This window comes from Gallus gallus, chromosome 2 (genome assembly GCF_016699485.2).
Source record: "Gallus gallus isolate bGalGal1 chromosome 2, bGalGal1.mat.broiler.GRCg7b, whole genome shotgun sequence".
Lineage (NCBI taxonomy): Eukaryota > Metazoa > Chordata > Aves > Galliformes > Phasianidae > Gallus > Gallus gallus.
The window spans coordinates 124,025,317-124,041,362 of NC_052533.1; the positions used below are offsets into that span (position 1 = coordinate 124,025,317).

The 16,046-nt window shown below is 41.4% G+C and overlaps 1 long non-coding RNA gene across 2 annotated transcripts; it reads left to right on the plus strand.

Moving 5' to 3' along the window:
* The first annotated feature begins 3,598 nt into the window (after nucleotides 1–3,598).
* Nucleotides 3,599–15,797, plus strand: LOC121110004. 2 transcript variants are annotated; one of them, XR_005857498.1, is made up of 4 exons: nucleotides 3,599–3,653; nucleotides 5,385–5,464; nucleotides 11,939–13,830; nucleotides 14,354–15,797. It is a non-coding gene; the product is annotated as an uncharacterized LOC121110004 (long non-coding RNA). The 2 variants fall into 2 exon arrangements; XR_005857497.1 differs by having other exon boundaries at nucleotides 11,939–15,797.
* Nucleotides 15,798–16,046: the final 249 nt, after the last annotated feature.

A 16,046-nucleotide genomic window follows, 5' to 3' on the forward strand; every position in this document is an offset into this window, starting at 1 on the left:
AGTAAAATTTAAATTGTTTTTGTGAACCAAGACTTATCTTTTCCAAGATGATGTTTAATGGTGTTTTTTTTTTCTTTTACTCTGTAGGCCTAATTATGAGATTTAAAAGAGGCTCAGAGATGACTTAACCCTTGACAGGAGAAAGAAACTGCTCTCTCTTATCTCCCACAATCTCTTAATACTGGGGGAGTGTGTGGTCTTTTACTGTTATATTTGCAAGGAAAGCTACCCCTGGCATTAGGAAATCTTCAGCTGTTGCCTTGAGCTCTCTGCACCAGATGGCCTGAGGAGAGATGGGCTGTTGCTCATGGAATGGGTGCTTTTCTGCTAGCCAGATTCAGTGCGTATTAAAATCTGTATTTGTCTTTTTCTTGATTTCATAGAATCATAGAATCAGAAAATTGCTCAGGTTGGAAAAGACCTTCAAGATCATTAAGTACAACCACAACCTAACCATACTACCCTAACTCTGACAACCCTCCACTAAATCATGTCCCTGAGCACCACATCCAAATGGTTTTTAAACACATCCAGGGATGGTCACTCAACCACCTTTCCAGCAAGTTTCTACAGGATTTTTTGTGTCTTATGTTGCTTTATGCAAGACTGTGTTTTTATTATCTTTTTACTGTTTGGATAATGTGTACTTGCACATAATCCCAAGCAAATATGGCACAGTGTAATAGTCTAGCAAACAGTTAACTGGAATGTTTGTGCTACTAACATGCTATGTGGTTGGTTACTGAATTTTTCAGAGGCCCATGTTTGTGAGAGATTTTACCAGGAGACTGCTAGAAACTTAGTTACCTAATTTAGGAGGATTGCCTCTTTGGAGGGTTTTGCAGTGCCTTTTGAGTACTTAGGACCATGTGCAGTTTACAGGACAGCATGCGTGCTCTGGCTGAGCATTGGCTCTGCAATGGGAAAGAGAGTGGGGTGTGCATAACTGTCCACTGTTCCCAGAGTCCTCGGTTTCTGAGCACCAATTTTTAAGGAAAAGAAACATTAAATGGTGTCTGGGGTCTGTCCCCAGTGAACAGAAGGGGATTGGAAAGCTTCCCTCTCCTCTCTGTAGGTTCCCTTAACTAAAGATAATGCACGTTAAGAAAAGCACAAATCAAGAGAAACACAAACTGTGTCCTAGAACAGTTGTGTAGGATAAAAGCATACTGTTAATTTGTAACTAGGAAATGCAGTGTTCTCCGGAAAGACTGAATTAAAAATTATAAGCTGGAGTTTTTTCTTGCTTGTGCTCACAGGCTCACAAGTTCTGTTCTGTTCAGCCTGTGTGCTGTAAGGGTCTATCACAACTTAGTTGCTGCCTGAAAAATGTCATTTTAGCAGGGCTATGGACTGTGGAAGTGTTCAATAGGCACCCTCAACCTTTTGTAAATAATGGAAAAACTTGTGTTATCTCATTCCAAATTCTTTTATTATAGTTATAAGTCAACCCATGCAACTTCAAAGCCATAAAATTACATGGCGAGAGTCTCAAAGTGTAATATGGAAAAAACAGTAAGTAAAGCAAACAATATTGTAAGGTGAACAGGTTCATCTTTCAGCTCTGGTGAACTCAAAACTAGCTCAGCAAAAATGGCATAAGTGCCACTCTAATAAAGATCTCAGTCACTGCATGCTGATACACAGCAGTGTGAGTTCTTGGTATTGGCAGAAATCGATTCAGCCTCTGGCTGTAAGTCTGCAGAAATAGGCATGTAACTCTACTTATTTATTTTCTGTGCAAACTGCCAACTGTAGTTCTGCTGTATGGTCCATTCTTACAGCTCTCACTGAAGATCAGTGGCTGCTAAACTTGCATATCAAAGGGAAAACAACTCTTCTATATGCTATTTATCTCCCAAATGATGTGAGCTCTTTTTACAAAGATGGATGAATTCTTCTTTTTTCTTTCATATTTTTACCAGCTTCTCTCCCTTCTTTCTCCCACATTGGGGGGGGGGGGGGGGGGGGTGGAAAGCATGATTTTATCAACACTACATTGAGAAGTCAGACTTGCTAACTGAGTATTTTCCATATCTCTGATGTATAAAAATGTTTAGTGTTCCTTAAAAATGTAAATAATTTACTTTGTAGATGGGTTTGAGATCAGAAAGGAGAAATTTAGTAAGGAATCTCTGTACTAAATCTCCAAGGCGTATTACTTTTTATGAGAATTGACAACTACTTCTAAGTAACTCTTGGAAATTATATCAGCATCTGTTAAGTACAGTGGCTTCCTGGAAGCTTGTAAAGGATACATTAAAAAGCATTTATTTTACTTCTTTTTTTGTCTACCTGCCTTCTCTAGGGCTCAAGATTAGAAGCTTTCCTTCCAACAGTTCATAATATAAACACTCAAGAAAACTGTCCAAGGTTTGCAGTAACGATTTGATGATCAGGTTTGATGGAAGAGCTAAACCCATTCCTGAGCAAAGATCAGGGCCTGTCCTCATGATCATGGAAAGAAATGCCATTTACAACAGTGAGAGAATGGAAAATGTTAGCAAGTCAGAGCAAACAGAAGATAAACATTAGGCTTTCACAACACAACAGTGCAGTGTGTCCAACTTGTTATCAGTTTACAACCTCAGACTCAAAACCCTCTTTCCAAACTGACAAAGTTCTTTGTTACTCCTTTATTGAGCTGTGCCTGGGCTGCAGTACTGTTCCCACAGTGCCTCCTGCAACACTGGTGCTGTGAGAGCTAGCAGAAATTTAAAGGCTGTACAGTCCAACTTATGCTGAGTGAGGGGTCTTAGTACTTCATTATTACTACATTATACTACGTCTTTATACATACTATACATTATACTACATCATTACATTTTTGAGGAAGTTCTTTCTGTCTTCTCAAGAATAGAAGTGGCTACAGGTGAGGCTGCTGGTTGGACTGGATGGAAGAAATGATTCCAAGTAAAAGCAATGTAAATTGGGAAAAATTCATCCTATATTTAAATAGCTATAAACTAAGCAGATCAATGAAATGTGATGGTTCATGTTGCAGACATACCAATTCACCAGGTTTAGCATTCAGCCATTTGAGAACATGTGTCATGGAAACAAGAAACAACCGCTCTACTGCCTTACTGCTTACTCGCCTGTGCTTTTCCCTCAGTCTCTCCTAACTGCAGCATAAGACTGACCTCAGCTCCATGTTCCTAGTCCCCCATTTGTTTGTGAGAGAGACACAGGGACACTTGCAAAAGACTTTTGTCTTCCACAGTCCCACAAGCAGGATTTTTTCACAGTTTTTCCTTGTTATCCTCTATTAGTTGCAGTAGGGCTCTTCACCTGGGGCATGGAAATCCCACATCTTCAGGTTCTGGGCTGGCTGCCAGGTGCCAGCTTGTCTGCAGTGAGCGTGTCCCAGAGGCACTGGCAAGGAGAGCAATAGCCAGAGGTCCCCACAATGTTTCAGCAGAGCCTTGTTGGCTAAATAATTTGCTCAGTGTCAGAATGGCACTGTTTTGAAATGTCTATCCCTCTGCTTCTCCCTACCCTTCCCACAGCCTGGAAGAGGGTAAGAAAGAGCTTGGCTCCATGCCATGGAAAAACATGGAGGGCAAAAGTGACTGACAAAAGCTATCCCCTCTAAACCAGGTGCTCTGCAGCCTGAAATGAAGTGCAAATTGCTGACCAGAGGTATTGAAGAGGTAAGTCTCCCAAAAAGCTACAAATAATTGAGTAAACCAGACAAGAAAGAGGAAAACATGATCTTAACACCAGCCTTTGTGAAATGTAGGGGAGGCTGTGAGATTAACCTTATTCTTCCCCCTGCTTCTTCACGAGCTGAGCTCCTATCATCTGTGAGAAGACAAACTACCCCTATTTTGTTGTAGGCAGAGCTCCGGTAACTATTCTGGAAACCATTCTGCAGGTGGAAGGACAGACATACCAGGAGACATGCTATATTTGTGCCAGCACTATGACTTGCCCAGCTCCACTCAAGTCCTGCAGTTACCCTAAGGAGCTATGCTCCTCTAACTAAAATCTTGCTTTGTGGGTGCCTCACATACTTCAGAGCAGACTCGTTCTGCTTTTTCTCTTGAAGACGCACTGTTCTCTTTACTTCAGGAATTCCCTACATGGCCTTTGGACTGACTTGCCCTCTTCTTTGTGGTGTTATCAAGGACATAAACAAGCCTTTCCAGCACAGCAGTGACAGAGAACAATCTTCTTCACATTATAAAACATTTTCCATTGAGAAGCCAATTGCATATAGCTGTATTAGTCCTTACAATTAATGTTTCAAGTAAGCTGAGTATGTGTCATGTGGATGTTGGAGTGTGGCTTCTTTTAATTCAGAGTGACAGTGAACATATGCATATGCCTGTTTTGTTGATGCTTTGCATGTTGATATAAAAGCCGTAGTACAAAGAACTTCTCCAGTTTCGTACATAGGACTCACTTTCTTCCCTTTTGCTACCCATAAATCTTCAAGGTCATCTGTTCCTAAAAGTGATGTACAAAGCAGATACAATTCAAGAAAGTGGGAGGAGGCTTTGATTTCACAGGATGGCATAGTGGGCAGTCTGGATTCTTTAGGTGAAAAAGTCACCGGAAGCTTCTTAATGGTGAATTCTTCAAGGGCAGATCACCGGTAATTATGACTCATATCCACATATTTAAAAGACACAAACACACAGCAACATCTTCCTCCTAAAACCATGATAATCGTGTCTGAGACTTGTATGTGGAAGAGGTGCCTCACTAAGTCCCATCCATAGTGATACCCCTTTGCTCAGCCAAAGTTCAAGCAGGATTTTTGCATTTACCCTCTGTGCAGGACATAGTGAAAAGCTGCCTCAGTCTGGAAAAGTCTGCAGACAGTCTTGAGTGTTTTCTGAAGGTCTTTAAATCTTGAGAACTGGTCTTTTTCATTTACTAATATGGTTGTAATGTACCCAGTCCCATAGCTCTTGGGAAGTCATTCATCCTTTCCCTGTCAAATGGTCACGAAGTAGGCATATTATGTCTGTGTGAAAGACGAAAAACATGCTTTTGGGAGGCAGAATGATTCATTTGATCAAACCAGCCTGGTTGCTGCTTTTTATGCTCACAGGCAGCCCATACCACCTGGGGTGTGCAGCAACCTATGAGCACAGCCACTTGTGTGCTGTGCTGGGGAAGAGCAGGCTCAGCCATTTGTGGCAGGAGTTGGAAGGACCAAGCAATGCCCACTTCATTCCATCTCAGCAAGCAAGGGTGCTGCTGTGAGAATATCATATATCATGAGAAAAGCTAATTTTTTCTTAAAGTTTATTTAAAGAAGAAAGAAACTCAAACATGCTTATGTAAGAAGCAAATATCTTAAGGCTTCTTCTGGATAAGCTATATTTTTTGTCAGAATTCCATATAGCAACCTTATGTCTTTGGTGTTTCAGATCTCCTATAGAGGAAAAGTTTGGGTCTTCTGAATCCTTGTGTTGTGATACAGGAAACTTTGATGGTCTCTTGAGGCTGAGTAAGTTTATTAATAATGTAAGCTAAATGAAAGCCTAATGTGATTTTGTGTGTGTGTGTGTGTGCTTTGAACCAAAGTTGTTAACAAATGCTAAAAGCAAGTTAAAATGTAACACTTTGCAGCTCAGTTTTTCAAATGCCTTTCTTTCACCTAAGAGCAGGAACGTCTAGCAAAAGATTAATTTGTATTGTTTTGTCAGGTTGGCTGATAGTCTCCAATTTAGAGATTTATATCAGGCTCTGAAATCTATATTGAGGTGTCTATGAACACACTGTATGACTTTCCAAAACTCAAGTTCACACAAATCCTGTTAAATCAATGAAAGCTGCAGATATTCACTGGCACTTCATGAAGGCTTTTTTTCCTGCAGGCAGAAGATTATCATCACCGTCAGTTTTAGGGCCCTTTATGGTATAGACTGTAGCTTCAAGATGGGAGAATGTGAACTTTTCCTAAATCTCATCAGTGGAGTAAACTAATTTTTTGATCAAAGCCACAGCTAACACAATTTCAGCTTCGAAAGCCACCAAAACAGACACACTTTGGGGCCCAAAAGGTCTTCAAATTTAGATGTGTGATATTTCATTTAATTCTACTGAGTTCAAGATGCCAGTCTGAAGAGTCTAAATGTTCCACGTCTCTACAATTCAGTGCAGGCTGAATAATCATCAAGAACAGCACCAAATTAGTGTCAAGTCTTCCCAGCACCAAAAGAGAAGGGATGAAATGAACAGTCTAAGATAAAACTAGTTGGGTCAAACATAGTTAACCTGACTTACTGGTGGAGATCTATTTTAAACTTAAGATTAACAAGTTCGTATTGCTGCAGGCATCGCACTATCAGACTGGTTAGCACCAGTTGCTCTCCCGGACGTGCACTCCAGATTAACCAGGCATGAATTAATAGCTCATAAATATAGGTTTCTATTTTTGTTAGCAGGTGTAATCCTTACCAGGTAAAATTTCTCTTTCCTTCCCTTGATGCATACAAGGTTTTTATAACATCAGTTGCTTTAAAACAGGGACAAAGCAGTTGGGAGTAGTCACTTGTAAGTGTTTTACACTGGTGCATAAAAATGTATGGAACCATGAATTTAGGTGCACTTGTTTTATTGCTTTTCCTTGACAATGCTGAAGTCTTTCTACTGCCTTTAAGTTTATGATGTCTATAAAACGTGAGTTAAATCACCTCTCAGTCAAAGGTACCAGCTGTTGGCGAGTGCCAGTCAGAGATGTACCCCTGCCTTAGTCTTTGTTATCAACTTTTCTGTTCTTTTTTCATCTCTTTTTGGACTTGGAAACAGTTGTGCATGATTCAGAATATTCTATCTTTGGCAGGAGACCCCAAATCATCTTTGTTTATGAAATCAAAAAAGCCAACAATAACGGAAACTAACAACAAAACCAAAATATGTCAGTCTTGGTAGTTGTTAAGAAACAAGAAAGTCAATTACTCCCTGTTTTTTCAAATCAAGGTTTTAATTAGGAGGATGGTAAGGGATAAGGACCTTAAGCTTTTAGCTGGAAACACCCATATTTTAGCCAGCTCCTGCAGCCTTGCCTCAGTAAGGCACCTTCTTGCCGCTATCAGGTCACCCTGCCCAAGGAATCTCATACTCCTGGAAGGAGTCCCAAATACCGGAGCCCTAGCACTCCCCCAACTTGGCTCTGTATCATACACACACAGCAGCCCTAATGCAGCTGAACTGGATGCTGGTCAACCCCAGTTCAGGGATACCCACTGGCTGGGCAAAATGAGTTTAACAGCTGATGGCATCCCTTTGTGCTGCCCACCAGGGAGGCTGGATTGGTTGAGCAAACAGCTCTCAGTAATTAAGAAATCCTTTATTAACTCTAATGCATGCTAGGAGAAGTAGGAGAGACTGGAGAAATGGTGAACCTCCAAGTCAGGGAAGAACAATAGCCGCTTAGGGACCCCTCATTATGTTGACAAGCAGTGCCAGGAGGTCTCTGACTTACAGCTATACATTTGTCACAACGACACAAAACCTAAGTTTGTTTATTGCATTGTTGTCTGCTATTACTGTCAGATGTGTGAATAACCTACTTATGAATGGGCTGCCCAGTTTTGTGCTCACACTTGTGTTAAAACAGTGTGCATCTGGTAAGGAAACATTTTATCTGCAGAACAAATAATTTAATCTAATAAAGGAAGGAAATTCAAAAATAGAGATAAGGAGGAATCACTTCTATGTTAATCAGCACTATTTGTAATTTCCTGGCACTTACAGATTCAAGACCTGTAGGACCAATATTCAAAAATTTGGCACCTGCAATTGGTGTTCCAGCCCCGTGCACATCTTTGTGGTCCTTCTCTGTGTTTGCTCCACATCTTTCTTGTTCTGAGGGCTCCAGGCCTGGACAGAATACTCCAGATCTCCTCAAAAGGCCTTAAAAGAGCAGAATAGAGGGGGACAATCACCTCCCTCGTCCTGCTGGCTACCTCTCTTTCGATGCAGCATAGGATACAGTTGGCCCTCAGGGCTGCAAGAGCACAATGCTGGATCAGGTCCAGTTTTTTATCCATCAGGACCCCAACTCCTCCACAGGGTGGTTCTCAATGAGTTCATCTCCCAGTTTGTATACATATCTGGAATTGCCTTGACCTAAGTGCAACACCTTGCACTTGGCCTTGTTAAACCTCATTAGATTCTCGTGTGTCCACTTTTTGAGCTTGTCCAGGTCTCTCTGGATGGCATCCTTTCCTTGTATTATGTAAACTGCATCATTCAGCTTGCTGTCATCTGCAGACTTGCTGAGGTCCCATTACTCAGTCCCATTGTCTTGGTCCTTGATGAAGATGTTGCAGAGCACTGGTCCCAAGACCAACCCCCAGAGAACACCATTCATCAACAGCCTCCACCTGGAGTTAGAACCACTGACCACAACCCTCTGGCTGTGACTGTCCAATCAATTCTTTAACCATTGAATATTCTATCCTTTGAAACCATATGTCTCCAATTCAGAGATAAAGATGTAACGTGGGACCATGTCAAAGACCTTGGCCAAGTCCAGGTAGAAGACACCTGTTGCCCTTCCTTTGTCCACCAGTGCCCTCACTCAGTCATAGAAGGCCACCAGATAGGACTGGCATGATCTGTTGGCTGTCTTAGATCGTCTCCTCATCTTGCATGTACCTAACATAGCTTCCAGATTTGACCCAGTGTTTGCAAATGTATCTCTTAAAGCTATCCAAGACACTATTTATACTAAGCACACTAGCATAATTTGAAATAGAAATATCATGTTCTCTGATACATTACATACATGTAATTAATCTATGTAGTATACAGAAATTGTTCCAATACAGTCACTTACTACAGTTGAATTATTATAATTATTTATAGGGGAGCTTCTTGCTGATGCTCTGGATCTGGTGAAGGACAGAAGAGCTCTTGCTGCACTGGTTCTGCCTACCCATAGCACTGTTGTCAGGGCTGCTATAGATGTGGCAACTGGAAATTCTCATTAATTTCTGGAATTCCGTGTCTTCCATTTTTCAATGTAACCAATGGATCTAGGGGCCTGGAATTCAGTTGGCTCCTTGATTTGTTTTTGAAAAGTAGATTGTAAATAGCACAGGTAAATTTTTGGAGGGCATTTTCCTATTTCTGTGGATGATTCAGGGCTAAATATCCAAAGAAAAAGGTGATGTTTTTTTGTGATGTCTGGGGTGGACCATCATGTGATGATTAAGCTGAGGCACACAGAACATCTACTCTGAACCTCCAATGAAGGTCATCAGGTTTGCTGATGACTGCCAGATCTAAGACACCAGAGCTGCTTGTCTCAGGCTCAGGAAACCTGTTAGCACAATCCTAAATGCCACTGCTCCTTTTGTCTGTCTCCCTTAAATTCCTTTTTCCTTAGTGAGGGGCACACTGAGCTGGTGAGTTGAGCATGATTCTCAGATTCCCTGCAAAACTCCAATTGCTCTGTACTCCGGGGATCTCCAGTTGCTCTGGACTCTGATGAAGCATTTATCTTACTCCTTGTGCTTCAACCAAAAGTTGAATGAGCAGGTTTGCCTTCTCCTTTCTGCTTGTATATACTGTTGTAGGGGTGATGGCTCTACTAGCAAGCAGTGGGGTACCAGAGGATGGGGTTCTCCTGGGTCCACTTTTTGCAGGCATTTGAGTATACACTGTGCAAATGCATGTTCCTATGGAGAGACATAAAGAGCATAATTCCAACAGCTGGGCACTGACCTGAGCAAAAGGAGAGAAAAGAGGTCTGCTTTCCTTTCCCTGCTCTTCAGTTAATTGGGTGATAGTGGGAGACAGAAATGAAACACAGATGCCCCCTTCCCAGTGAGCACTTGGAGAGTAATGCTAACCTTCTGGTCAATTAGTATTTAATCATCCTGCTCAAAATGGGAAGGTCCAACAGGAAAAGTTAGGAGAACATTTTAGGGGAAATGGCCTCAAGTTGCACCAGGGTAAACTTAGGTTGAATATCAGGAAAAACTCCTTTACAGAAAGGGTTGTTAAGCACTGGAATAGGCTCCCCAGGGAGGTGGTTGACTCACCATCCCTGGATGTGTTTAAAAACTGTTTGGATGTGGTGCTCAGGGGGATGATTTAGGGAAGGGTTGTTAGAGTTAGGGTAGTATGGTTAGGTTGTGGTTGGATTTGATGATCTTTAAGGTCTTTTCCAACCTGAGCAATTCTATGATTCTATTCTAAGTTACACGTAGCCATTCTTCCTATTCACCTGGAGAATATGTTGTAGCCTGAAAATGAGAGCTTTTCCCCCTGTCAAGTGAGGCACTCTCAGTCATTGTGGGCAGAGCAAAAGGGTGTCATCCAAATTCCACACCCCAGTGGGTACTTCACATGAGCCATCAAGCAAAAACTGAGGAGTGAACTCCCCTTTTCCTGGACACATGTGCCTGTCGTTTTGCCTTGAAAAATTTGACAGAAAGGCTCTTTGCTTGCTGAATTCAATGGTTGCCCCATTCTTAAGTCTCCTGTACATTATAAAAGGAGCCACACATATTCTTATGTGAATGCATCACCGTTGTCCTTAGGGATTGTGCTGTGAAGCCCTTGGGTCTGAAGTGCTCCCCACCAGCCAGAGCACTTTGATTACAAAAGCCTCATGTCTCCAGATCAGTTCATAATTCTGGAAGCAAAGATATATAAGTGACACCAAAAGTCATGGGAACATCTAAATACATTTTCAGAACAAGGCTCCGGAAGTGCTGGAGTCATTTCTGAAAACAGACTTTTGTGAATTTGCAGGCTAATATTACCAGCACTTACATGGTCAGGATATTTACTGGTGCAATGCTTGAGTTTATAATGTTTGAGGAGAGGACTGGTTTTAAGAAACGTACTAACCCATCCTGAGACAATTAAAAATAGTACACTTATTGAATGGAAAACTTAGAAATCTACTGCCTCAAAGTATTTTGCTGCCTAAGTAGTAGAATGATAGGACACATTGTTTACTTTTATGGACAATGAAGTAAAGCCTGTTCTCAGGTGCAATGCTCTTAAGTGGCTGCCAACTGCTAACGTGAGACTTTAGACTGATTTTATCCCTCTGACGTTCTATGGAACAAATATCCCCTAGTTTGCAGATAAGGATCACTTCAGTATCAGTTTCAGTTTGACACAGTTGTTTCAAAATTCACCTTGGGTATATTTTTTCCCTTCTACTTTATCTAAAAAACTAATCTGCCTGGCTAATGAATTAAATAGGTTAAAGGAATCAACGGTCCTTATTTGCATTCATTCAAATTAATATACCTGTTTTATGGAATAAGAAGTTACAGCTCTGGTATTCCTTAGACGCCTGGTGTAGAATGAACATAATTCAATACATATATTCTGGTTTTCTTGTTATGAATTAACATACAGTGAATAGAAGTATTTTTATGATTAAGAAGATTTATCATGTGAAAGTGATCTCCAGACTGGTAAAATGGTGCTATTGAAAGGAAGGATGATTGAATAGCTGAGGTCCTACTGTTAGAAGGTCTGGGCTCAGGTCTCTCAAAGTGCCTCCATGAATGACTCAGATCTACAGAGCACTGGTGTTTCAGTTTCCCACTCATGAATTTTCCTTTCTTACAGTAGTTTGGTGAAAATGAATACTGTACAAACTAAGGATGTCAGATCTTTCAGTTGTGCAATACAGTAAGAATAGAAGATCAATACAGGAGAAAAGAAAGGTCAAGTTCTTTTAAATGGGCTAAAGAAACGTAGTGGGAAAACTGGAAGGACTGACCAGGCTTTTTTGTCAAGGTCCGTCTAGTTTTTCCATGACATGCTAAGCTAGTTCCAGCTCTAATATAGCAGGCTACGAGGCCTGATTTGAAAGTGCACTGGGCTGTGTTCAAAACCATGAAATCTCTAATCATTCTTGAGACCAGTGGAAAACTGCACTCCATTCTTCTGGAAATTATTGTGTGCGTTTAAGGTAATGAAGTAACCTTTCTGATTGTAGGTTGCAATGTGAAAAGTCTCCTGCCTATTCCTGCAGCATTTACTGAGAAGAAAAATGCTTTGACTGCAATCCATGGACATGCCAGTGCTGTACAGAGAAACCTGAACTACTTCTGCTGCTGGGCACAGAGAAGCCAAGGATGCCAAGGAAGTTAACGGATGTAGACAAGAATTAATACAGCTACAGTGAGAAAAAATGGCTTTATTTGCTGCCATTGCCAAGTGGAAAACCACTTGGGAAGTTTAATTTAAATTCCTAGACAGTTATAAAATTGTGCAGGACTCCTCAGATTAGCTGTGGCAATTTTCTATTGAAAATTACTTGATGCAAACCTCACAGTCATTGCACTAGGCATCTCCTCCTTCAGATGAACATCACCAAACACAAGCCAGACCACAGTGCCTGTCCTATTTCCATGCAAAACTAAATGGCTTTTATCACAAGGAGGAGAGCTGAGCTCTGCTCTCTGTGACAGCAACAGGGCCCAAGGGAACAGCATGGAGCTGCATCAGGGAAGGCTGGGGTGGTGGTTAGGGATAGATTCTGCACCAGAGGGTGGTGGGCACAGCCCTGAGCTGCTGGAGTTCAAGGAGCATTTGGACAGTGCCCTCAGACATCTGGTTTGATTTTGAGCAGTCCTTTGTGGAGCTGGGATTTGGACTTGATGGTCCTTGTGGGTCCCTTCCAACACAGGATATTCTGATTCCACACCTGCAGGCACTGTAAGGGAGAACAGATGCCCATCAGAGCTCTGAATGCGAGCATGGTTTCCCGGCCTCTTCAGGAAAGAAATTAACTTGGAGCAGGATTCAGGAGTGAGGTCTTAGGACACCAGTACAGGTTTAATCTACCCTCAGTGTAACACACAGAGGCAGCAGAACATTGCCTAGTACAGTACCTACTTCTGAAAGGCCACCTTCGTTTCCCTGAGGACCTTGCTGCTTAGCTGTATGGGAAAGGATTTTGAACAAAGAGTCACAAATAGGGAGAATTTTAAGATGTCTTTTTCAGGGCCTTTCTGCCTTGCTGGCTGAGGTGGTTTTTCTCTGGAGTACCTTGTTTTCTCTGTCTCTTTCAGCAATGCTGCACTATTGCCAGCCTTGTGTAAGACATCCCTTTCCCTCCATGAGGAAAGGGATCAGTGGGATGAGTGGCTGCTGCTTAAGATCCCTTGTGCATCTAACCTCCTGTCAGTATTACTAACAATAGCTTAGAACTCAAGGTTTTCCAGAGCTGTTTGTATATAGAAAAAACTGAAACAAATGTAGAAGGAAAATGTAGAAGTGAGCTGAGCTCCAGGAGTTTCCTGTTGGCTTTCTCCCTGCATGAAGCCTTTAAATTTCTTCCTACTTAATTGGTGAGGATTTGAGAACAAGACTCCTTAAGCTCTTTTTATCTCTGTAACAAATTGTGGTTTTAACTGGAGTCATTTTGGGGGTGCTGGAGAAGGAAGAGGGAACATTGGACTCTGGGGACGCATTTCCATAGGGCAATGCTATCGAGCTGCTTGATTTGTGCACACCATTGTGCCTTGGGATGAAAGCCAGGGAGGTGTTTGGAGAGCTACCTACTCACTCAAGTCATTTGATTGAAGTTTGCCATTACCTGCATCTTCACACAAAGTACTCATTTGTGTTTATAACTGCTCTGCACAGCTTTTTGGCGGATGTTGTGTTGTTTCTCTGAAATATGGCTCTTTGTTCTCCTAAGTGAGCAAGGGCTGTTAATACCATGCTGTGTTTCTGATGTCTTTTTGCTGGTCAGCACTCACTGCCCTTTTTTTTTTTCTTTTTTCTTTTTTCCCAGCAGAAGCAGCAATAGAAGCAGTTATAACAGACCACTGCATCTCCACTTATCTGATGTTGCAGAGAGGCCAAATGAGATCTCTGGGTGTAAGAGCCCATTTTTCCTAATTGATTATTCACTGCTAACTTACTCCAGTCAGTTTTTTCTCAGCAGTCGAGTGAAACATGTGAGCAGGATTTTGAGCAGACCAGGCCTTGCTGAGCGCAGGTGAAAAGGGTATTTTTTCCAAGCCTACTGAAAACTTAAGCAGGTGGCAAACTGTGGAGAAAAATATGAATTAGCCCATTTATACTTACAAAAGTGCTCTTGTCCTAAGTACTTTAAAGCTTTTCAGAAACCTAGAAGTGCATACAGTATACAGGCACTCTTTCGTTTTCCCCTTGGAAGCGATAAGGGAATGAGAGAGGCCTTCTTAAGACAGAACATAGTAACACTGCAGTGAAGAGTACTCTTCTTTGGCTAACACTGAGGTTTGTGTTAGCCACAGGTAACTGCCTACTACAGTCTGGGTGCAATCTTGTTACAGATGCAGCTATTTTTACTGAGCATGATACAGCACCTGTAGCTAGCCACATAGTCAAAACACTGATGATATCTTTGTCTTCACAGAATCCCATAAAACGGAGGAACAACAGATGCAGTACACAAAGAAATCCCCTGTTAAAATCCTTTCTTACATGGGGAAAAAAGGCAAAGCTACACAATTGCTGCTTCTTTCCTCTCAGTGAAACCCTTCCATTAATCCAGATGTCCCTAGGTTAGTAGTGAAACCAGCTAGATGTATCAAAGATCAATGAAAGCTATGTGCCATTTCAGGAAATAACGTCAGGTGTTTGGATTAGCCATGACATTGGCTGCTAAGCAAAGTTCATGACACTAAGTCTCCCATGTGGCTTGCTGGGAAAAGTAATTCCCATAGGTTCTCTGTGGAAGTGATGATATAAGCTCCTAGGTGACATGGCATGCAGCATTGGCTGCTGTTGAACATTAGGAGGACATTTTAGGGCCCTACAATGATAGTTTTCTTGGAAGAAATCCTCTGGGTCTTCAGATTGAAAGTCCTCCTGCAGTATATGCTGCAGAGTTTAAACAGGGACCTGATGTAAACAAATACTAAACATTTGTTAAAGGTAATTAATTGCTCTCAGAACAGTAGATTCTCAAAAAATATAGCTGTGTATAATTGCTACGTTTGTCTTCAGAAGAGAATTTACTATATATTCACCAAGGTGTTCTGTTAATGAGCAGCAAATTAATCAAAACGTTCTTCTGATAACGTGCTTGTTTTCAACTTACGTAAGCACACTTTCTGCAAAGAATTTGCTAATGAGCTTCTTGCCACACAAGAAGTTATTCAGCAGAGAAAAATGAGATGCAGAGAGGTAACTGTGTGAGGGTGTATTGCTTCTAATTCATCAGAGTTGTTCAAATGTGGTGCTCTGAGCAGCTCCGATGTGAAGCTGTCTTTTCCATACATAACAGATCTTCTTTACACAGTTTTGTCTACTTCAGTGCTTTATTTTGCATCAGAATTATGCTTTGAAACAACTCTTGTTTATGCCAACTGTGTTTTGGTATCCATTGTGGAGCAGTTTTTGAACATGTGAACTGAATTCCTTTCAGATGCAACGAAAGTGGAAAAAGTTCTCCAGTAGCATAACTAATGTGCTTCAGCCACAGTTTGTCTATGGGACATGACTGGAGCTGTTAGATTGGCCCCCATCATATCCAGCCTGGGATGGGTGCTGTCTCGCTGCTAGATTCTCGTTCTTCGCTCTGTAGATCTGCTCCAATTGATGGATGCTAACTCGATAATGCAGCCATTTTTAGTCCTCATCCCATGCTGAGTTCTTCAGACTGTGGCACGTGTTCCATGTGAGTGCAAATGATCTGGACAGTGCAGCTGGATCCCAGCAGAACTGGAGAGAAGAAAGGGACTTGACATGAAGAAAAAGCCTAAGCTAAGACTGAATATGAATATTATAATGCAATTAATGAACCAAGAAACTGAATACAGGGTTCATAATAATAAAAGAACAAGTCTACTCTGTAACTGAGTTTCGTGTTTACTTTCAATATCAGTTTGGGTCAAAGATTTTTTCTGTTGAAATTGATAAAAATATTTCATGTGGCATCAGGGTACAGCCAAGGACCACTGGAAATGCACAGCTCCTCTAAAGTGCATCTACTGTCACGTCCATAAATTCTAATGCACTCTTTATTGCCTTTGGGCATCTATATCTGTACGTTATGCTTGTATGTATCTGTATACCTGTGTATAATTGAAAGTGAAATCAATTTC